A 24089-nucleotide genomic window follows, 5' to 3' on the forward strand; every position below is an offset into this window, starting at 1 on the left:
GTTAAAAATAACTCAGGTTGATGTCATCTCCAGCCAATCAGAGCGGAACCCAGCCAGAGCTGTGATGTCACCCCTTAGCCTGATTAAAACAATCCCTCGGTGGATTTTCCACTGACACACAGCGTTAACCCTTCTGGAGGCAGCTCCCAGGAAGGGAGGAAAGAGCCCGGATCTATTCTAGCGTGGAAAAGAGAAATATTCACATGCCAAGTGTCACCTTATTACTGACATGTTCTAGCCTAGGTCAGGCTGGGATGTGTAAATATTACAATAATGCACCATAAAATGTGTGTGTAGGTATATATATATATATATATATATATATGAATGTGTGTATGTATATCAGGGCCGGGCCGAGGCATAGGCTGGAGAGGCTCCAGCCTCAGGGCGCAGTGTAGGAGGGGGCGCACAATTCATTCAGCTGTCATTCCTAATTGTGTTTGAAGCAGAAAGAAATAATAAAAGGGGATACATGGCAGTGACTGCAAGCCAGATAACTAGATATTAAGGTGTTGGGGAGGTTGTGGGCCCTGGGGAGCTTCTTAGTCTAATAGCAATCAGTGTGTGACGGCTGGGGTGGCAGGGATGGAGGGGCGCACTTTGGTGTCTCAGCCTTGGGTGGTGGAGGACCTTGTCCCTGCTCTGATGTATATATATATCTATATGATTTATAAAGTGCTAACATATTGCGTGACGCTATCTATACACATTGCAGAGTGACATGACCTAGCGGAATACCGAAACTATGTTCATGAAACATGCTGCAGGTGTTGCATTTTGCAGGATGAGGAATCAGGCCTGGAACCCACTACAAATCGCAAAACGCTATCGCAATCGCTAGCGTTTTCATTCAGAGTTTTGTAAGCGATTTCATGAGCATTTTCCGGCGCTTTTGGGAGAGATTTTAAAAAGTGTAAGCTTTTTGCCAGCGATTGTGTAGCGATTAGCTATTTTAATTCTGATTGGTCCTTTCAATTAGAGTGACCAGATTTTTGTGGGTCCAACCTGGGGGGGGGGGGGCAGAAGTGTTGCCAACTCATCCCTTTAATTACTGACACATCTAAGTTAGACAGGTTCTGGGACTACTTACACATAATCAGTGCCTTAACTGCATCTACCTAGCCACAAAACCTGTATAATTCATATGTGTCAGTAATTAAAGGGATGTGTTTGCAACACTGGGGGGCGGCGCGCGCAGCACGCCGCGGTGAAAAGTGGGGGGACTGAGGAGCGCGCAGTGACGAAGACTGGGGGTGGGGGGTTGCCGCTGCGAAAAATGGGCATGTCCATGACATTGTATGGGCGGAGCTAACGTAATGATCTAACAGCGAAGCATAAGAAAGCAGTGTTTACGCCATGATGTGGTCAAACGAGACTTTGCATCATGGGTGTGCAGAAACTGTGTGATGCTAATAGTATACCGTCACCACAAAGCAGCAAACATAGCCATCTATGACCATTAAATAACAAATGCAGTAACAGTTACCCCGGACACCAGAAAATAAACGCAATGGGCAACATGTCAGCACAAAATAAACGCAATGTGGGCAAACATGTCAGTACAAAATAAACGCAATGCGGGCAAACATGTCAGTACAAAATAAACGCAATGTGGGCAAACATGTCAGTACAAAATAAACGCAATGCGGGCAACATGTCAGTACAAAATAAACGCAATGCGGGCAAACATGTCAGTACAAAATAAACGCAATGCGGGCAACATGTCAGTACAAAATAAACGCAATGCGGGCAAACATTTCACCAGAAAATAAACGCAATGCGGGCAAACATTTCACCAGAAAATAAACGCAATGCGGGCAAACATTTCACCTGGAAAAGAAAGCATTTACTCACCTGGCAGAAGTCTCCGGCCTCTGGCGCGCTGCTCCCGGGACCACCTTCCTCCTGCTCTTGTCTCCCGCGCTGACAGGGCTACGGCAAGATGGCGCCCGAAGCCCTGTACTGGAGACACAAATAGTCTCCAGTACAGGGCTTCGGCAGCCATCTTGCCGTAGCCCTGCTCGCCTGCCGGTGTCGGAACGCCGGAAGACAAAGGAGGCTGGAGCGGGGCTGCGGGCAATGAACTGGCACGGCATCTATAGACGCCGCTGCCAGTTCATGAAGATAGAGTGGCCAGAGTCCCGAGGCCGGGACGTCCCGCTGCTGAAAGCGGGACGTTTCCCGGGACCTCATGCAGCCTGGGACAGCGGACCCCGAATCCAGGACGCGTCCCGGGCAATCCGGGACGTCTGGTCACTCTATTTTAGTGTATCAGAATTTTATTACAGTTTGCAATCACACTCAAATCGCTATGTGTAGCGATTCATGAATGATTTGCCGGCGCTTCAGTACATTACATTGAAGCGCAAACGCTCCCAAAATGCTGCATGTCCTGCAATTGCTACTTTGGAATTTGTTACATTTATTTACATTGGCAGAGCGTTTAGGGAAAGCGCTAGCGATTTAAAGCGCTCCCTAAATGCTCAAAAAAATCGCTCTAGTGGGTTCCAGCCCTGAGAGCTCAGCTTGTTCACACATAGGGCATTTTCGCTATTTTTTAAGCACCAGCGATTTTGAAATTCGCCTTGTGCAATGAATCCTTATGGAACTGTTTATATCTGCGCCTTTTGTCAGCTTTCCGTCTATTTTTTGTGCGATTTTGCTGCAATGGAAGGTATAGCAAAAACGCTCACAAAATCGATTTTGCGGCGATTGCGTTCACGCTTTTAAGAATAAATACATTGTATTTATTATTTTCCGGGTCAAAGAGTTCACTTCCTGACTTGCTTCAGAGTAACCAAGCAGCTCAGGGTGACCCAAACTACTAGGAATGTATAGAGGGATAAAAGGGACCAAAAAGCCCTCCTACTAAAAAAAAAGCAAAGCTTGGTGTATTTGCCTACTTAAAACAGAAGGAAATCTGCAATAATTCAGCTATAAGTGAACATTTGTGGTTACCCACAATGCACTACTACTGAATATGCAAATTATCCCTTTCGCCCTTGGTAAGCCAAGCAAGCAGGCCCGTTTCTAGGGCCGTGCGGCCCGTGCGGGCGCCCTGGGCAGTGACGGAGTATGGGCGCTGTAATGGAGGGGGGAGCCGCAGCCGCGGAGAGGAAGGGGGGGAGAGGTCGGGCTGTCCTCCCCGCGGCTGCGGCTCCCCCCTCCATTACAGCGCCCATACTCAGTCAGCGCCCAGGGCGCCCGCACGGGCCGCACGGCCCTAGAAACGGGCCTGCTTGCTTGGCTTACCAAGGGCGAAAGGGATAATTTGCATATTCAGTAGTAGTGCATTGTGGGTAATGCACTACTACTGAATATCCTCTCCGCGGCCGCCCTCCGTGCTCCCCCCTTCGAGTGTGACTGCGGAAGCGCTGTGTACAGAGCGCAACTCACCTCCAATCGGCCCCGGTCTCCTCTTCTCTTCATAGCCGCTGATACACACGCTGCTTCCTGTTTAGCCAGAAGCAGCATGTGTATCAGCGGCTGTGAGGAGAAGACGGAAGAGGAGACAGATGGCGATTGGAACCAGGGAGGTGAGTTGAGCTCTGTACACAGCGCTTCCGCAGTCACACTCGGAGGGGGGAGCACGGAGGGCGGCCGCGGAGAGGAAGGGAGGGAGAGGTCGGGCTGCCCTCCCCGCTGCTGCGGCTCCCCCCTCCATACTGGGGGGCAGCTACCTATCTAACCTATACTGGGGGGCACCTACCTAATTTAACCACACTGGGGGGGGGGCACCTACCTAATCTAACCACACTGGGGGGGGGGGGCACCTACCTAATCTAACCTATACTGGGGGGCACCTACCTAATCTAACCACACTGGGGGGTACCTACCTAATCTAACCCAGTGGCTGCAGCTCTTGAGCGCTTTGAGTCCGACAGGAGAAAAGCGCTATATAAATGTTCAGATTATTATTATTATTGTAACCTATACTGGGGGGCACCTACCTAATCTGACCACAATGGGGGAGGGGGCACCTACCTAATCTAACCTATACTGGGGGGGCACCTACCTAATCTAACCACAATGGGGGGGCACCTACCTAATCTAACCTATACTGGGGGGCACCTACCTAATCTAACCACACTGGGGGGCACCTACCTAATCTAACCACACTGGGGGGTACCTACCTAATCTAATCTATACTGGGGGGGCACCTACCTAATCTAACCACACTGGGGGGCACCTACCAAATTTAACCAAACTCAGGGGGCACCTACCTAATCTAACCTATACTGGTGGGCCCCTACCTATCTAACCTGTATTGGGGGCACCTACCTAGCCTATACTGGCTACCTATATTGGAGGCACCTACCTAACTAACCTATACTGGGGGCACCTACCTATCTAACCTATGCTAGGGGCAACTATTCTGACTCCCTATATTAGAGGCACCCACCTAGCTAACCTGTACTGGGGTCACCTACCTATCTAACCTATACCGGGGGCACCTGCCTATCTAACCTACACTGGGGGCAACTATACCGGCTACCTATACTGGAGGCACCTACCTGGCTAACCTATTCTGGGGGCAACTATACTGGGGCACCTATGCCTGGCTACCCATACTGGGGGGGACCTATAGCTGGCCACCTATACTGAGTGCAACTAGACCTGACTAACCTGTACTGCGGGCATGTATACCTGGCTCCGCGGAGGGGGGGGCGCAATTTTTACACTCTCGCCCTGGGTGCATTTTAGCCTAGAAACTGCCCTGCAAGCAAGCATGCAGAACTGCTGGTGTATAGCAAGCCTATAGCTTTAGATTTTACGCAGCCACATCAAACCCACATGTAGACAGCCTGTGACTTGCTTCAGGGAGTGAAAAATTAAATCACTCTGCAAAACATGCTCTTTACACAAAATCGCAGTGCGCAGATAAGCGCCGGGAGGGAAAAAAATCACTCTCAAAATCGCAAAACACGGCCTTCAGCGATTTCGATTTTAGATGTGAACAAAGTTTGACTGCGATAAGTTTACTGATTGCTTTCTCAAACTCATCCTGCAGAGATTTCCAGCACAATGCACTAGTCTAATGGTGCCCATACACGATACAATAAAATCGTTCAATTTTCCAGTTTATTCGATCTAAATGATTGAATTGAATGAAAGTTGAAAATATTTTTTTTTTCGATCAAGAAATTCGAACGATTATCCTGTTTTTTCGAGAAAAATCTGATCAGACATGCTGGAAAAATCTTTATATTTGATCTAACAGAACAATTGAACTAAATTATCTAATCGGAAAAAAATGAAAAATTGTACCATGTATGGCCACCTTAAAGCGGATCCGAGATGAAAAACTAACTATAACAAGTAACTTGTCTATATATCTTATGTACAGTTTAGATGGTTTAAACAGCAAATCTGTCTGCATACTGCTTTACTAGAATATGATGATTTCTTCCTGTGATACGACAGCAGCCATGTTGTTTGTAAACATTACACAGAGGCAGGCTTATCTGCACCATCAGCACTCAGACTGAAAAAAACCTAATCCCCCCTCCTGCCGTCTGCCTCTGAAATCTCTGGCTAGTAATACCTCCCCTTCCTCCTGCCCAGACTGAGCTCCCATGAGCCCTTGCTACTGCCAAGGCTCTCTGAAAACTGTGGGTGGGGCTTATTCAGTTTATAGGGAATTAGAGTATTAAAACAAAAACAAAAAAGTATTTGGCTTGAGGAATGCCCTATAAACTATAGGGTAGGAACTGATTATGCAATGAGTAAAAGTTCATCTCGGATCCACTTTAAGGCCACATTTACACCATACAATTTTTTGTCTGATTCGATTCATTGATTCGATTCGATACCAACCGACATGTCTGATCGGGATTTGATTCAATTCAATTTGCCATTGAAAAACAATGGCAAATTGAATTGAATCGAATCGAATCCGAATCGGACATGTTGGATTGAATCGAATCAATGAATCGAAATGGACAAAAAATTGTATGTTGTAAATGGGGCTATAGGCCATTGCATTGTGTTCCCTATGACAGGGGCGCAACAAATTGGGACAGCGGCGCCACACGTTATGCTTGCGTTGCATCGTGAACAGTGAAGCTTACAGCCAGTGAAATGTATGCTTTACTTTTACTGTTAGCAGTAATCCACCCACAGCACTGTGATAGTCGCATTGGTGGTGCATTGCAGTGCAGTAAGCCGCATTACAAAGCGGCCGTTGCAGCGCGGTGCACCATGCATGCGCACATACAGTAGCAGTGAAGCATACTGTCTTTGTACTGTATACTGTCTGTCGTCCACTACTGCAATTTGGGTGCAATTTAAATGCAGCTGAATTGCAATGGTTGTAACACTTCACATGTCAAGTGCTGACACGCGGTGGCATTACCCAGTGGCAAAGGACCGCGACATATCTGAACTGCGGACGCACTCAGATGTGAGTCTATGGAGGGGGGGGGGGGGCACCTGTCTAACACCAGTGCCAAGTGCTAACAAGTGTCTGGCTGGTGCAGGTGACAGAGGCCTTAGGCAGGGGTCACACTTGTCTGTTTTTCGTGTGCGTTTTCTGCACAGAAAATCGCATTTAAACATGATAACTCCTGTTAATCGATGGGCTAGTTCACACTGCAACAATGCGTGCATTTTCTTTATTAATTACATTCGCTGCTGTGAAATAATGGGCTCGTTTTTCTGCAGACAAATGCACATGCGGTGCAAAAAAACAAGTGTGCCCCCTGCCTGGTGCGGTGTGTTGCCTTAGACAATATAATCACATTGCTAATGTGATGGTATTTTATTGTAATGGCACTTTCTCAGTGCGTTGGTATAACCCGAGGCATGCTGTGGGGTAACGCATAAATAATATGCATGCACACGTACAGTTGCAGCCAGTGAAGCCAGGGGCGTATCTATGTGATATAACGCCTATGGCAAACCCTGAAATTGTGCCTCCATGGTCCCCTAGATATTAGAATTAAGTAGCCATGTGCCTACCAATTAAATAAGTTAATAGTCACATGATTCCAGATAAAATAATCAAGTATTTCCATGCCTCCAGATAAAAGGGCCTAGGTTTACAGGGAAAAATACAGGGGGAAAAAATATACTAAACCTGGTGCGTCCATGGTCCAGGAGCGTCTTACATGTTATCTCGCAAATGGTGTCCTCCTGTGTCCCCCATGTGTCCTCCTGTGTGCCCCATGTGTCCTCCTGTGTACCTAATGTCTCCTGCTGTGTGCCCCGTGTCTCCCCTATGTGTCCTCCTCTGCGCCCCATGTCTCCTTCTGTGGGCTGAGCGGATCAGGTAGCCACAAAAACCACGGCTCCTGTGGGCCGCACTGGTCCACTTTCACTTTCGTGACCTCTGGGTCCCGACGCTGGAATGAGAGACTGTGTCTCTCATTCACAGCATACAGGGAGGCGGGGGAGCGGCAGAGGGCGCGGCCAGGGAGAGGAGTCTGGAAACCCTGCAGGAACGCCCTTTGGCGAGCGTTTTAAAGGAGTTGTCACGAAAAATGTAAAAAAGGAGGTTTACTCACCCTTTCCCCAGCCCCTTGCAGCCGACTGTCCCACGCCGACCACTCCGCTCCCCGCTGTCGGCCTCTGCATCGTGCGGGGAGCCCGGGACGGCGGCAGAGTGGTCGGCGTGGGACAGTCGGCTGCAAGGGGCTGGAGAAAGCCCCAGGTGAGTAAACCTCATTTTTTACATTTTGCCTTATGATTCCTTTAAAGAGGGAATCCCTCTCTCCTATGTTTACCTCTAAGATAGCGAAACATTTGTTGCTAATCTTGGAGGAACTATAGCGCAACGGTGGGGCAGAGAGCGGCGGTGGGGGGACACAGAAGCATTTCAATCCCTTCAGCATCAGTGTCTCAGATTACAGCCTGGAATCTCTTTCAATAGAGGTGCTGTGGCTATTAAGTGCAGAATGAACACATTTAGGGCAGGTTCACTCAGACGGCAGGCAGCTTCCGGCGGCCGGAAGCCTCCTCGTCCTGTGACGTCTCGTTCGGGGGGTTGCGCTGCGGACACTCGTCGACGTCCCGTCGCGATCAGTGTTTTTCGTCGGGGACATGAAGAAGCAGCGGCAAGGCGACCCTGGAAGCCGCATTCGGCTTCTAGGGCCGGCTGAAACGACAGGGAAAATTCGGGATCGGAACACCATGTTTGTGTAATCGACAGTAACCGCGCAATGTTAAATGATCCCATTCAATTCAATGGGAACATTTAGCCGGCGAGTCCAGGTCCCGGATGCTTAGCGGTAAACGCCGCCAAACGTCTGTGTGAACCGGCCCTAACTTACATAATAAATTACAGTACATCACTAAAAACACAGGAAAAAAATAGTTTTGCAAAATTAGTAACCCTTAAAGGAAAGGTTCAGGGAAACCTGTAAAAAATAAAAATCCCTATCCACTTACCTGGGGCTTCCTCCAGCCCGTGGCAGGCAGGAGGTGCCCTCGCCGCCGCTCCAGAGGCTTCCGGTCGTCTTCGGTGGCCGACCCGACCTGGCCAGGCCGGCTGCCAGGTCGGGCTCTTCTGCCCTCCAAGGACGGGCTCTTCTGCGTCCCACGCGGGCGCGCTGACGTCATCGGACGTCCTCCGGGCTGTACTGCGCATGCGCAGAACTACTGCGCCTGCGCAGTACAGCCCGGAGGACGTCCGATGACGTCAGCGTGCCCGCGTGGGACGCAGAAGAGCCCGTCCTTGGAGCGCAGAAGAGCCCGACCTGGCAGCCGGCCTGGCCAGGTCGGGTCGGCCACCGAAGACGACCGGAAGCCTCTGGAGCGGCGGCGAGGGCACCTCCTGCCTGCCACGGGCTGAAGGAAGCCCCAGGTAAGTGGATAGGGATTTTTATTTTTTTACAGGTTTCCCTGAACCTTCCCTTTAACCCCCCTCCTCAACCCCTAACCTTAACCCTTCACCTCTACCATCCTTAACTCTTAACCTTAACCCTTAATCTTCCCTCCTTAACCCCTAACCTAACCTCCCCCTTCCGCTCCTTAACTCCTAACCTTAACCTCCCTCCTCCTTAACCTCCCCCCTTAACCTTAACCCCCTCTTTAACTCATCAACTTAGCCCTAACCCCTAACCTTAACCTCTCCCCCCTCCTTAACTCCTCACCTCAACCCCTTCCTAAACTCCTGACCTTAACCCTAACCCTCCCCCTCCTTAACCCTTGACTTTAACCATTAAGCAACTCCCCCTCCTTAACCTAAAACCTTAACCTCCCCCTCCTTAACCCCTAACCCTTTACCTCCCCCCTCAGCTCCTAACCTTAACCCTCCCCCCTCCATAATTCCTAACCTGGGGGGGTTAGGGTTAGGGGTTAAGGAAGTGGTATTAAGGGTTAGGCGTTAAGGAGGTGAGCAGAGAGGATAGGTTGGGAGTGAAAGGGGGGTTAAGGGTTAGGAGTTAAGGAGGGGGGCTTAAGGGTTAAGGTTACACATTAATGAGGGGGCAAGAAGGTTAGGGGTTAAGGGTTAGGGTTAAGAAGGGGAAGGTTAAGGGTTAGTAGTTAAAGGGGGGGGGGGGCTAAGGTTAGGAGCTGAGGGTTGAGGTGAAGGTTTAGGGGTAAAGGAGGGGTAGGTTAAGGTTTTAGGTTAAGGAGGGGGAGGATAAGGGTTAAGAGTTGAGGGGGGAGGTGAAGGGTTAGGGTCAAGGTTAGAGGTTAAGGAGGGGGAAGTTAAGGTTAGGAATTAAGGAGGGTAGAGGTTAAGGGTTAAGGTTAGGAGTTGAGGGGGGGGTGAAGGGTTAAGGTTAGGTGTCAATGAGGGGGAGGTTAAGGTTAGAAGTTAAGGAGGGGAAGGGGGGAGGTTAAGGGGAAGTTAAGGTTAGGAGTTAAGAAGGGGGAAGGTGAAAGGTAAGGGTTAAGATTAGGAGTTAAGGGGGAGGAGGTTAAGGGTTACTAATTTTACTAAACAAATGTTTTCCTGTTACTTTAGTTATGTACTGACACTGTCATTTATAATGTAAGTAAATGTGTTCATTCTGCATAGCCAAAGCACCTCCATTTAGGCCTCTTGCACACTGTATGAGATTCCGATTTTTTTATACGATCTGATTTTTTATTTCAATTCAAAAAAGTACTGCATGTTGCTTCGTTTTTTTCATCAGAATCAAAAATCGGATTGTATATAAAAAAAAAAAATCGGAATCGCATGTGTTGTGCAGGAGACCTGAAGCTGAAGGGATTGAAACATTTGGCCTCAATTCACTAAGCTTTATCAAACACTTTATCAAACATTTGATAATTTACCTCATGAGTAAAATCTTATTTTGAAATCACTAAGGTGTTATAGATTTATTGAACATTTTATCGATAAAACATTTGAGAAATCCATAACATTTTAGTGAATTCAAAATTACATTTTACTCATGAGGTAAATTATCAAACGTTTGATAAAGTGTTTGATAAAGCTTAGTGAATTGAGGCCAATTTATTGTGTACACTTGCTGACGCTGAAGGGATTGAAACATTGTATACACCTTTCCTAAGTAAGTATGAGTAACTGCCTGGACGGCATAATACGTAATACATAATACCCCAATTTTTTTTTTAAGGAAATAAATATGGCAGCCTCCATAGCACTCTCAGTTCAGGTGTCCTTTATGAGTTTATTAATCATGTCTGCTTTTTGACACAGTCCATACTTGTGTGGGACACGTCCTTACAGTCTTTTAATCAGAATGTTATGTATCATATTCATCACAAAATGATGAATTGCTAGATACCTAACGTGTTCAAAGTCTAATGTGTCTATGGCATCTTGTTGAGTTCGGAACATTTCAGTGTTTAGTATTTAAATTATTGGCATTTAAAATGAAACGGTAATATAGGCTAACAGAAGGCCGCAGTAGGAGAAGAGGTGAGTATCAGCTTGCACACGCCCCTTCCAGAAAACCGTGCAGGAGGAGAGGGACATGGCAGCCCAGTCATACTTCTCTCCCATAGAGCACTGTGAGGAGGGAGAGTGGCAACAACTTCGGAGAAGGCAATGTGGGTCAAGGAGACTGACTGAAACTGATAAAACTAGTCAGGTTGGCTCAGGATGGTGACATCACCCTCTGCCTGATGTGAAGTTATTTACCTTATGTTTTATCTGTATGCGTATTACTTGGCATACAATCCTCTGATGTAGAGAGACTGGTGGATGGAGACACCCAAAAATAAACAATTGAAAACAGTTGATAAAGGCGAGGCAGCAGTTGGATTACCTCTCCTGTAGAGCCTAATAGCCTAAATTGATTTAATAGAAAATAAATATTTATCGCACAAAATGGATCAGACATCGCGTTTCACGTGTGTTCTCCTCTTCATCGGGTCAATAATACTGTATAAAAAAAGGAGATCTGTCTCAAGCACCTCAAAACAGATTTCATTTTGCCATATGGTATTATTGAGCTGAGGAGATGGGGAACGCCCACGAAGCCCATTGTCTGATCGTGTTCATTTTGTGCAATAACTATTTGTTTTTCTATTGAGTCTATTTTTAATCTATTTTGGCTATTAGGTACTACAGGAGAGGTAATTTTTGGGTGCCTCCATCCACTCGTCTGTCACCGCTACACCTCTGTTGGAAGGTAATTGTTTAACTACTTAAGGACCTTGATAATTGAAATCTACGCCCTGTTTTGATGGCTATCTGGCTGCCAGGGCGTACATTTCAATACACCGATGCAGCGCGTACTCGCTCTGCCGTCTCTATAACGGCAGAGCCCTGTGAGCAGGTCAGGAGCCAATTTCATTGGCTCCTGACCCTGTCTATCAACGTAAGCAGCTCCCATTGGCTTACATTGATAGGCAGGGTCAGGAGCCAATGAAAGTGACCGGCTCACAGGAACACTGCCCTCATAGAGATGGCAGAGTGGGCGGTGACGGCAATTGCGGCAGGTATGTGCGGCGATACCGTTTCTTGTACCAGTGGTCTCTGTTAAAGAGACTGCTGGTACTTAAGTGGTTAATATGTCCACATTAGGGGCCGACTATGTTATCAGGAGCCCGACGGGGAGGACCCGCGTTATTTGGCTCCTGGTTTTCCTGTATTCTTTGAGTTTTCCTGATCCTGGAGTTTCCCAATCCATCTCCTTGCAAATCATCTGATGGAAAGGAGTCCTCTGCATTTGTGCATGTTTAAAAGGGAACCTGAACCGAGTAAAATTGTCACAGGAGCCCTAGTGGTCAGACCGCAAGTTGCCTTCCAATCGGTTTCAGCACACAGACCATGCAAGCTTTGGTCGCGATCTTTGCGCAGAAACCGACAGAAATTTGGGCAGCAGCCCGACCAGAAGGGAGCCTGTGAGGTACGGTAATTACAACTTTACACACTAGTTCAGGGTATAACTGCCACCACCTCTGTTACCATGGGACAGAGGAGCCTGCTGACTGTCTGAACCTAGATCTACAAATAAAAACGGTTAAAACACGCTGTATTCTGTCTAGCTAGCAACAATACAATAGTAGTGTCTCTTCAGAAGTCTGGTTCAGTTTGTGCGGCTGCGAAGCAGGGTAGCGGAACAGTGAATGACTTGGATAAAGTCGTTTATTCACGGCAATATAAATAATTAATATATACAGACAATTATTAAAATCAACAATTATTAAAACAGTAATAGCCAGTATGAAAAATAAAAGAAAGGGAGAACAAAATACTTAGTTTCATGGAAAATGTCCTTGGTTTCATGGAAAATCATCAAGTCCTTGGTTTCAAGTTCCGCAAAGTTCTTTGTTTCAGCTAAGTTCAAGCAAAATAGCCACCACTTGTTCCTCACGGTGGCCGTATGTTCATGAAGGTGGAAAAATGGAGGAAAGAGGGCCCGCCTGCCGGCCATGTGCTTTTGATGAAGCTGGTTTGGGGGTGTGGCAATGCCGGCCCCCTCTGAGTTACCCACCAATGACAATTCATTCCCTCTGAGAGATTTTAGGGCTAAACTTATAAAATGCCTTAACTCATGAACGATACACATTATATTTAGGGGGATAACAGATTCATACTTGTCGGAAAATACAGATTAATATGACATCAGACATGGCTAGGGCAGCGGGTCCAGTTCTTGAGAAGGGTCATACCTCAATAACCGGACGGACTATCACAATGAATTTCATATCAGCACGATGGCCAGATTTTACCGAACAAGACAATATGAATTTTATAGCTGTGCGAGGTATGGTTGCCATATAATCGTCAAGAAACCATACCCCACATGCATTCATATCTGGCCTGGTCGGAGCCGCTTCGGCTGGCTTTCTATGGCCCCCTGTGGAGATTAGCTTCCTGAACTCAAGGGTTTGTTCCTGCTCATTAGCATATCAAAAGAGCCATCCTGCAGTTAAGCTGATGTCTTCTCTCTGCTGAGAAAAGACAGATGCTCCTACACAATCAATCCAGATTCTATTGATCTGAAGCGCAATCGATGCAGAGAATCGAGTGCGATCGCTTTTTCTTCACGGGTGGTTCCAGGACGTGTCTGCGGCCCCGCAACCGCCTGTGACAAAAATCATTAAAAATAAACACGATGTACCTGCAAATTAATATTCCATACTTACCTCGCCGTCAGTTCCTCTCAGAAGCTCATCATTTTCTTCTTACAATGATTCCTTCCAGTTCTGACAAGATTCAGAACAAGCCTGTGTTCTTTGCAGTGGTGTAACTAAGGGGCTTGGGGCCCCTGTGCGAGTTCTACATGGGGCCTCAAGCACTCTATCCTATTGAGATGGAGCTCCAAAATCCACCAAGGACAGCTGCAGTGTCAGAGAGGTGTATTTACGGTAGAGTAAGTAAATCGTTTGTTAAAGAGAAACCGAGGTCGATCTTCGGGGGCAGATGGGACACAGAGCCATGTTCTCTGCCTAATGATATGGCTCTGTGTCCCCGAACTGCTGCTCTCTGCCTTCCCACCGCCGCACTATAGCCCCCCGAGTTTAGCGACAAGATTTGTCTCTAACTCGAAGGTAAACAGAGGGGAGAGGAATACCCTGTTTAAAATGCCCACCAGGGGCGTTCCTACAGGATTTCCTGAGCTGCCATTGGGCAGCTCTCCCCCCCTGGCCACGCCTCCTGCCTCTCCCCGCCTCCATGCACGCTATGAAAGACAACACAGTCTCTCAGTGCAGCGTCGTGACCCAGGGGTCACACAAGTGAAAGTGGGCTATTGCGGCCCACGGGAGCGCCGGTTTTTGCAGATACCTGATCCGCTAAGCCCTGTGGATCAGGTAGCCTAGTTTTTTGTTTTTTTTAGCCCACCACAGGCTCTCTTTAAAGCTCAACACACACCATACAATCTTGGTTGTACAGATTTACCAAATCTATGTAGTATAAGGGCCAACAGATTGAAAATACCTTGAATGATTGATTGGATAAGCTCTTATACTACATGAAAGTGGTAAGATTGAACAACCCAGATTGTATGGTGTGTGTTGAGCTTAAGGAATACCACTATGCAATGCACATATAGAGGTGTTCTTTACCAGCATAGTACCAATGAAAAGCTAATAAGATGGATGAAGGCGGGCTTGTAGTGAGCCCCTCTGGTCCAGGGGCCCGGTGTGGTTTCTGCTTCTGCACCCCCTATTGCTACGCCACTGATTCTTTGTCAATACATATGGGGATAAGGCTCTTATCTCATCAAGGTGGACATTTTTTGCAAGCTGTTCTTTAGGATTGACGTATTACTTATTCCGTTTTTTTAGATATTTTGACTGAATAACAGGAAAATGTTATTATTCAATTCACCCTCTGAAGAAGTGGCCTTGTAGCCTCGTAGTAATCAAATTACTTGCTGCCTGACTACTCAGATTTGACCAAAGATGAGCATTGCCAATGCATTAACACCTATTAACAAGCCTCTGGTATTCCCAAGCGACCCACAGACATTCTATCTGAAGTGTACTTTTCCTCGTTTCCTACGTATCAGCATTTACTTTTAGCGGGGTCACTTGGAGGGACATCCAGTGCGGGATCTCTCTTTCCTCTTCTTCTTTTTCATTTCTTTCGCTCTTTGGCTTCTACACCTGTAGGGTCTTATAGTCGGTCTCGGGCCTCTCCTTGCACTTTTGCTTTAACTTTTATTATTTTTCTGTCTTTTTTTGACATATTCTCCTGGTTATAATTTGTTTGGCTTTAGCAGGGCTAAGGGCCTGTACACACAGCTGCGCTTGCGCTGCACTTTTAAAATCGCATGGTTTTGAAAAATCGTGAAAATCGTGAAGACCTGTACACACTGGTGCAATGCGATTTTTCTATTTTCATGAAAGCTTTGCTATTTAAAAATTGCATGCGATTTTAAAAATGCAGTGCAAGCGCAGCAGTGTGTACAGGCCCTTAGGGTATAGGGGGAATTATATTATACAGCGAGGAGAGAGCCAGCGCATACCACAAAGGCTGCATATGAACCTCAATAGACTTCAGTGGGAATGCGAACTTTGAAAACTAGAAACATTTATGCTGGCCACAAAAGTGATGGAAAAGATGTTTCGAGGGGTCTAACACCTGAAGGGGGGCATGGATGAGTGGGATAGACACCAAAAGTCCCGGGGAAAAATCTGGATTTGACGCAAAGCAGCGTTTTAAGGGCAGAAATCACATTGCATGCTAAATTGGAGGCCTAAAGTGCTTTAAAACATCTTGCATGTGTACACATCAATCAGGGAGTGTAATTAGAGTACTGCTTCATACTGACACACCAAACTCACTGTGTAACGCACAGCAAACAGCTGTTTGTGTAGTGACGGCCGTGCTGAACTGGTGCACACCATGGCGAGAGTGTAGGCCGTGGCGGTTTTCAAGCCCATATGGTCGCCCGGCTGTGGTAGCTCAATGATAGAACAACAGTAACTGTCCAGCTGATCGAATTTGGTCTGTCCACAATGAAGCAACAACCTTATTATCTTGGGTGTGAGCTAGCAGCAGCCTTAAAAATTCAGGTATCCGCCTGGAATCCTGGCCCCTGTTGGTGGTGGCGGAGAAGACAGTCAAGCGGCCTGCAGGCAGAGATGCTGTGTGGGGAGCGACTTAGTCATGGGGCAGGCAGTCACACGGCGTGCAGGCAGAGATACTGTGTGCGGGGACTGCCTTAGCCTTCGGGCGGGCAGTAGCCCTCCGGGATCCATGCCTCATTTATTTTGATAAAGGTGAGGTACTGAACACTTTTGTGACTTAGGCGACTTCTCTTCTCAGTGACAATGCCTCCAACTGCGCTGAAGGTCCTTTCTGACGGGACGCTTGAGGCAGCAGGGCAAGACAGAAGTCGGATGGCAAATTGTGACAGCTCTGGCCACAGGTCAAGCCTGCGCACCCAGTAGTCCAGGGGTTCATTGCTGCTGAGAGTGTTTACATCCACACTTAAGGCCAGGTAGTCGGCTACCTGCCGGTCCAGGCACTGGTGGAGGGTGGATCCGGAAGGGCTAAGGCGAGGCATTGGACTGAAGAATGTCCGCATGTCCAACATCACCATGAGATCGCTGGAGCGTCCTGTCCTTGCCTGCGTGGACATGGGAAATGGATTACTGGCAGTGGTACCTTTATTGCGTTGTGCTGTGACATCACCCTTAAACGAATTGTAAAGCATAGTTGCCAGCTTGTTCTGCAAGTGCTGCATCCTTTCTGCCTTCATGTGATTTGGAAACATCTCCGCCACTTTGTGCCTATGCCGAGGGTCTAGTAGCGTGGCCATCCAGTACAGCTCATTCCCCTTGAGTTTTTTCTATATGGGGGTCCCTCAACAGGCTGGACAGCATGAAAGACGCCATCTGCACAAATTTGGATGCAGACGTACCTTCCATCTCCTCTTGCTCTTCCTCAGTGACGTCAGGTAAGTTCTCCTCCTCCCCCCAGCCACGAACAATACCACAGGAACGTTAAGCAGCACAAGCCCCCTGCGACGCCTGCTGTGGTTGTTCTTCTGCCGCCGCCTCCTCCTACTCCAAAAAAACACCTTCCCCATCATCTGAGTCTGACTCCTCTTCCCCACACGACTCTTCCTCCTCTGGGGCTCTGTGCTGCCGCAGGTGTTGAGGAAACATCTTGTTCTGATGAGAATTGATCCCACAACTCTTCCTCCTGTTCCTGTTCATGCTCCTCCACAGCTTGATCCAACACTCTATGCACGGCACGGTCCAGGAAGAAAGCGTACGGGATCAAGTCGCTGATGGTGCCTTCACTGTGACTCACCAGGTTGGTCACCTCCTCAAACGGCCGCATGAGCCTGCAGGCATTTCGCATGAGTGTCCAGTTCTTGGGCCAGAACATCTCCATCTCCCCAGAGTGTGTCCTTCTACTGTAGTTGTAGAAATACTGGGTGACGGCTTTCTCCTGTTGTAGCAGGTGGTCGAACATCAGGAGGGTCGAATTCCAGCGAATTCAGGCGTCTCAACGGCAAGTTGTTTCTCCGCTGAAGATCGGCAAAACGTGCCATGGCCGTGTAAGACTGCCTGAAATGCCCACACAACTTCCTGGCCTGCTTCAGGACATCCTCTAAGCCTGGGTACTTCGACACAAATCTCTGAATTATTAGATTCAGCACATGTGCCATGCAGGGTACATGTCAGCTTTCCTAAATTCAAAGCGGAAATGAGATTGCTGCCGTTGCCACACACCACGTTGCCGATCTCCAGTTGGTGCGGGGTCAGCCACTGATCCACCTGTTTGTTAAAGGGATACTTAAGTCTTAGAAAAAAAATGACTTTTACTCACCCGAGGCTCCCCCTCAGCCTCCTGCAGCTGAACGGTGCCCTCGCCGGGTCCCTCCGATACACCTGGACTCACCGGCGGCCACTTCCGGGTTTGGCCGTCACCGGCCGACAGGCTGGGAACGCGGCTGATTATCCGCGTCCCCGGCCGCCCTCTATAATGCTATTGCGGCCGGGGACGCGGCTAATTCCCAGCCTGTCGGCCAGTGACGGCCAAACCGGAAGTGGCTGCCGGCGAGTCCAGGTGTATCGGAGGGACCCGGCGAGGGCACCGTTCAGCTGCAGGAGGCTGAGGGGAGCCTCGGGTGAGTAAAAGTCATTTTTTTCTAAGACTTAAGGTTCCCTTTAAGGGCAGCCAGGAGAGCTGCTCCAGTGTGACTCTCCGCTTTGAGGCAAAACATGTCTAAGATAGCGTGACACCATCGTACCTGGCATGCAGCATAGGCCCTGGGAAGCCGGGGCTGTGTAGCTGGAGAGGAGATCGCAGCACCAGTAGAGTTGAACTGCCACTCAGCCAAGGAGGAGGAGGACGACGACAGCGAAGAGGATGTAGCAGGAGGAGAGGAGGTGGCAGGAGGCCTGCCTGCAAGCCGTGGAGGTGTCTGCTGCACAGCCACGTAGTCCCTGCTTGTCATCAGTCACCAGGTTGACCCAATGGGCTGTGTAAGTAATGTGCCTGCCCTGACCGTGCTTGGCAGACCAGGCATCCGTGGTCAGATGGACCCTTGACCCAACGCTGTGTGCCAGAGATGACACCACTTGCCTCTCAACACACGGTACAGTTTGGGTATCACTTTTTTAGAGAAATAATTGCGGCCTGGCATCTTCCACTGCGGTGTCCCAATGGTCACAAATTTACGGAAGGCCTCAGAGTCCACCGGCTGGTATGGTAACAGCTGGCGAGGTAACAGTTCCGCCAAGCCAGCTGTCAGACGCCGGGAAAGGAGGTGACTGGCAGAAATTGGCTTCTTCCGCTCAAAGATGCTCTGTGGGCAGAGGAGCAGGAACCGCTCAAGGTGAGAGGCGAAGTGGAGGGTGGCTGTGATTGTGAAGGTGCAAGGGAGAAAGAGAAAAACAGGCAGTAGCATCATCGGGAACTGACAGAGAAGAACATCAGGCATGGAACGCAGAAGTAAGTCCGCGTTCCTTTTACCTTGCCGCCGCCGCTGCTGCTGCTGTTAATGAGTGTCGGAGGGGGAAGCGCTGACGGGGGAGCCCAAGGTGAGGGAGGGGGGAGTGGAAACCTCTCCCCGCCGCTATGTGTGGACATGCTCCTCCATTTTGCGCTGCGTCCCCTCCTGGCTGCGTACCCCCAGCTGTGGTCTTGCGTGTTGAGAAACACTGCTCTATAGGACCCAGAGCTTTCCCTCTTCTTAGGTATCTTTTTTTTTTCTACTTCCCATTAGCATTAATGTTAAGCATTTGCATCCATTTTTAAGTTTCCAGGGCTTTTTTGGTCCTAATGGTATAAGATCTCAGTAGTTGAGCTTCTACTTTGTGTACTTGTCAACTTTACTAACATTCTAAGACTTAGGTCCTGGGCCTCATTTTATTTTGCTTGGAAGTAACATTCAGGTGTAGTTTGCTTTGATATGTATTATCCTCATTTTATAACAATACATTTTTTTAAAATATTAAGAAGAAAAATCTTAAAAAAAAACAACAACAAAAAAAAAAAAAACGTGCATCAGCCCTTGTTGACTCATGCAAGAGCTGTGATTCAGTTTTTATATATTAGTTTTAGTTTTTTTCATGTTAGGTTTTAAATAACTGCTGATGTTTCTGTTGAAACCTGTTTGATGTTATCTTTCATTTATCAGAGGGGGGGCACAAGAGAGGGAAAGCATGCTGATGAGAAGACAGCTGGGCACTGTGAGAGGTATGCATAAAATAGATGCTATGCCCTATGCACAGGGACTGGCCGAGGCATAGGCTGGAGAGGCTCCAGCCTCAGGGCGCAGTGTAGGATGGGGAACACAACTCACTCAGCTATCATTCCCTTATTGTGTTTGAAGCAGAGAGAAATAAGAAAAGGGGATACATGGCAGTGACTGCAAGCCAGATAACTAGAGATTAAAGTGTTGGGGGTCCTGGGGCACCTCTGTCTAATAGAAATCAGTGTGTGATGGCTGGGGTGGGAGGGATGGGGTGGCGCTCTTTGGTGTCTCAGCCTTGGGTGCTGGAGGACCTTGTCCTGACTCTGCCTATGCATGTAATGCGAGGCAGACATTGGGTGAGGGTAATGACACTTATGGGGGAAGAGGCGTGGGGAATTGACTTTTTGGATCTTTTTTTTTTTTTTTTGACTCTGACTGGACAATCTCAGTGTAATGATAGCAAGCAGGAGCTCTGGGGGATTGATGGCATCTGTAATGCTAGGTACGCATGGTGTACACATGGTGTATTGTTCACTTCCTGTTAGATCAACAGGTTGCACCAATTATTTCCAACTTGTCTGATTGGTTCCCAATTGTTAACGAAATCTATTTTGTGAAGGAATGATCTGAAAATTGATCCTGTTATGAATCGGGAGCAATTTTGACACGTACACACAATGCAACCTTCCCTTCAGGTTACCCGTTGATCCGACAGGAAATTGCACTGTGTGTACCTAAAATTAGCATTGCACTGCATCAAGCAGTACGACCCTTGCAGCTTTGCTGAAATCTGTCAAGACCTCTTATCCAATGGCTCGAAGTGTACAAATAAAAACACAACACCAAATAAAAAGTTTAATTCTTCTGTATTTTGTTTGAAATTTTCAGAATTCATCTTATGGGACCCCCATCTTGATTCATCGTCTGCACTGGGTTTTTACCTTGATTGTAGCGACGCTACACAAGACACCATCAAAGTGCCAAGGGTTGTCAGGGGTGCAAATGGGACCATCAGCAATGCGTATAGTGCTTTGTGTGGAAGGGCTTGCCTTCAACCCCAGCAAAAGCTCCCTCATTGCTGATGGGAATAGTGATGGTAAATGAGATTGAGGGTAACATGCGCGCCCCCCCCCCCCCCCACCACCACCACCACCACTACCTGTGGCCCGGTGCCTTCTGGGCCTGCGCAGTTCAAAAAGACATGAACTGAACAAGTGCAGAATGCTCCCAGCTACGAGAGGGCAATCGCAAGAGGCGTACGGCATGCCCACACATGCAAAGAAGTCCTCGACCTAGTTAGGGGCTGAAAGGAGCCCCATGTAATAAAGATTAACTTTTTTTTATTTCATCTCAGAAATCTTAAAGGAGAAGTGAAGTTAGAGGTATATGGAGGCTGCCATATTTGTTTCCTTTTACGCAATACCAGTTGCCTGGCTATCATGCTGATCCTCAGCCTCTAATGCTTTTAGCCATAGACCCAGAACAAGCATGCAGCAGATGGGTGTTTCTGACATTATTGATCTGACAAGATTAGCCGCATGCTTGTTTCAGGCATGTGATTCAGACACTACTGCAGCCAAAGAGATCAGCACGACTGCCAGGCAACTGGTATTGTTTAAATGGAAATAAATATGGCAGCCTCCATATACTTCTAGCTTCAGTTGTCCGTTAAAGGATACATGAGTTGAAAAATGAATATAAAGCTTGACTTATCTGAGGCTTCTCCCGGGCCCCTAGAAGTCTGTGCGTCCCTTTCCACAGTTCCGCTGTGCTCCAGGTCCCTGCTGTCAGCCCCGACACGCTGGGTTGGTGGCTGCTGCGCATGCACCTCTCAGGATCACACACCCGTTGCTAGGACAATGATTGCAAGAGGCGCGCGCATACACAGAAGCTGCCAACCCACTACAAACCTGACAGCGGGACCCTGGAGCATAGCTGAACTGCAGAGATGGACACACAGACTTCTAAGGGGCTGGAAGAACGCCCAGGTTAGTATATACGGTATTCGTTTTTCAGCTAATGTATCTGGGTACAGTTTAAGGACAAAAATATTGGTTTTGGTAATGGGGATAACAGTTTTATATTTATCTGTAACCTGAAAGGTGCCTCTCAGATTCCTAACGGGAGACAAGAATCTTCTGCTTATCTCATAACATTCCACAGTTTTTTCGCATGTGATTTGTAATCAGTGAATTTGTCCTGACCATTTTAAGAGGCATATTTCACATTTTTTCATAACTAGACATAATTTAGTGATGCATGTTTCCCGGCCAGCTGTGACTGCATAGTCATACTGTATAGTCATGTGACTGCACACTGCACAGTCACATGCATGATCTATGACTCAATGAAAGTATGACAACTTTACAGCAGTCAGGCCGTGTCATGTCCAGATAAGGGCAAAGATAAACACACCCAGTGCAAGTGATGGGCCGGTGTCCTGTGATGATCAGGCCATGTAGGGCTTCTCTAGGTGGTCAGCACCGGAGATTGTGACTGATTTTTTTTTACTATATTTTCTAAGGTCTGTAAGAGAATAGGCAAAACTCAGTTTTCTTTCTTTTATTTCCTAAGGACAGAATTAATCAAAGAGTTAATCAAAGGATCCGTTTACATCCAATACAAAAAAAACGGACACCACGCTTCGAAAGTGAGCCTTTCAGTCTAAAGCTGGCCACTAACGGTCCAATTTCTAGCGAAAAATCGTTCGAGCGATCAGAAATTCTGATCGGACGAAAAATCGTTCACTACACCATCAACTAACCAATCATTGCTTCCCATCTATCACGACCACCAAGAAAATCCAAATTTTCGTTCGACGAAAATTCATTCGGGCGACATTTTTTTCACTCGTTCATAATCGATTGTGTCCACCAATGGAGATTATTTACAACCAATCAGATCAGAATTTCTGATCGCTCGAACGATTTTTCGCTAGAAATTGGACCGTTAGTGGCCAGCTTTTGTGAAGCATACAATGTGCATTGCAGAGTACCACAGCTCAGTGAATCTCTGTAGAGCACCATATCTCATTGAATCTCTGTAGAATACCACAGCTCAGTGAATCTCTGTAGAATACCACAGCTCAGTGAATCTCTGTAGAGTACCACATCTCAGTGTATCTCTATAGAGTACTACATCTCAGTGAATCTCTGTCTAGAGCCAGATCTCCCCCCCCCCCCCTTCCCTCACCTTGGGGCTCCCCCTCTCTCACTTGCTCCCCCCTCCAGAAATCAGCGGCGGGCCGGCGGCAGAAGACTCTTCCCAGCGCGGGAGAGAGAGATCGATGTTTGCGCCACGCCACTACTTTGGTCTAGTCCGATCTAGTCGATCTCTCTCTCCCGCGCTGGGAAGAGTCTTCTGCCGCCGGCCCGCCGCTGATTTCTGGAGGGGGGAGCAAGAGAGAGAAAGGGGGAGCCCGAAGGTGAGAGAAGGGGGGGGGGGGAGACGGCCCCCCTTCCCCACTGTCCCCACAGCTCTTCCCTATCTGCAGACACCCCATGCTTAAGGGGGCATAAGATTTATTTGAGGGGGCTCTGCCCCCTCTCGCCCCACGCTAGAGACGGCCCTGCACATCACTGTGAATTTCTGTAGAGCGCCACATCTCAGTGAATCTCTGTAGAGCACCACATCTCAGTAATTCTCTGTAAAGCACCACATCTCAATGATTCTCTGTAAAGTACCACATCTCAATGATTCTCTGTAAAGTACCACATCTCAATGATTCTCTGTAAAGTACCACGTCTCAGTGAATCTCTGCAAATTAACATATCTCAGTGAATCTCTGTAGAGTACCACATCTCAGTGTATCTCTGTAGAGCACCACATCTCTGTGAATCTCTGTAGCGCACCCCATCTCTGTGAATCTCTCTAAAGCACCACATCTCAGTGATTATCTGTAGAGTACCACGTGTCAGTGATTCTGTGTAGAGCACCACATCTCAATGATTCTCTGTAAAGTACAACATCTCAGTGAATCTCTGTAGAGTAACATATCTCAGTGAATCTCTGTAGAGTACCACATCTCAGTGTATCTCTGTAGAATACCATATCTCAGTGAATCTCTTTAGAATACCACATCTCAGTGAATCTCTGTTTAGAGTTGCATCTCAGTGATTCTCTGTAGACCACCACATCTCAGTGATTCTCTGTAGAGCACCACATCTCAGTGATTTTCTATAGAGCACCACATCCATGTGAATCTCTGTAGAGTACCACATCACTGTGAATTTCTGTACAGTACCACTTATCTGTGAATCTCTGTAGAGCACCACATCTCAGTGAGGGCCATATGCAATTCATTTTTTCTCCTGAGTTTTCTCCTAGGAGATAATTTTCAATTTCTCTTTAAAATAACTTTCAAGCACTTTCAACTAAAAAAAGTACCAAAATGTAGGTTAAAAAGTACTATCTAAATTATTTTGAGTATTTTCTTGCTTGCTGGTGGCTTAAAAGGCATTTTATTGACAAGTTTAAAAATTTCTTCAAGGAGAAACCTCAGGTGAAAAAGTGAATTGCATATGCCCCTGAATCTCTGTAGAGCACCACATCTCAGTA

General features: G+C 47.6%; 1 long non-coding RNA gene across 1 annotated transcript in view; it reads left to right on the forward strand.

Moving 5' to 3' along the window:
* LOC137521702 (uncharacterized) overlaps positions 1-24089 on the forward strand; it is a 35272-nt gene that overhangs the window by 371 nt on the left and 10812 nt on the right. The gene's annotated exons all lie outside the window — the stretch shown is intronic.

The sequence above is a fragment of the Hyperolius riggenbachi genome, chromosome 6 (genome assembly GCF_040937935.1).
Source record: "Hyperolius riggenbachi isolate aHypRig1 chromosome 6, aHypRig1.pri, whole genome shotgun sequence".
NCBI classification, from domain to species: Eukaryota; Metazoa; Chordata; class Amphibia; order Anura; family Hyperoliidae; genus Hyperolius; species Hyperolius riggenbachi.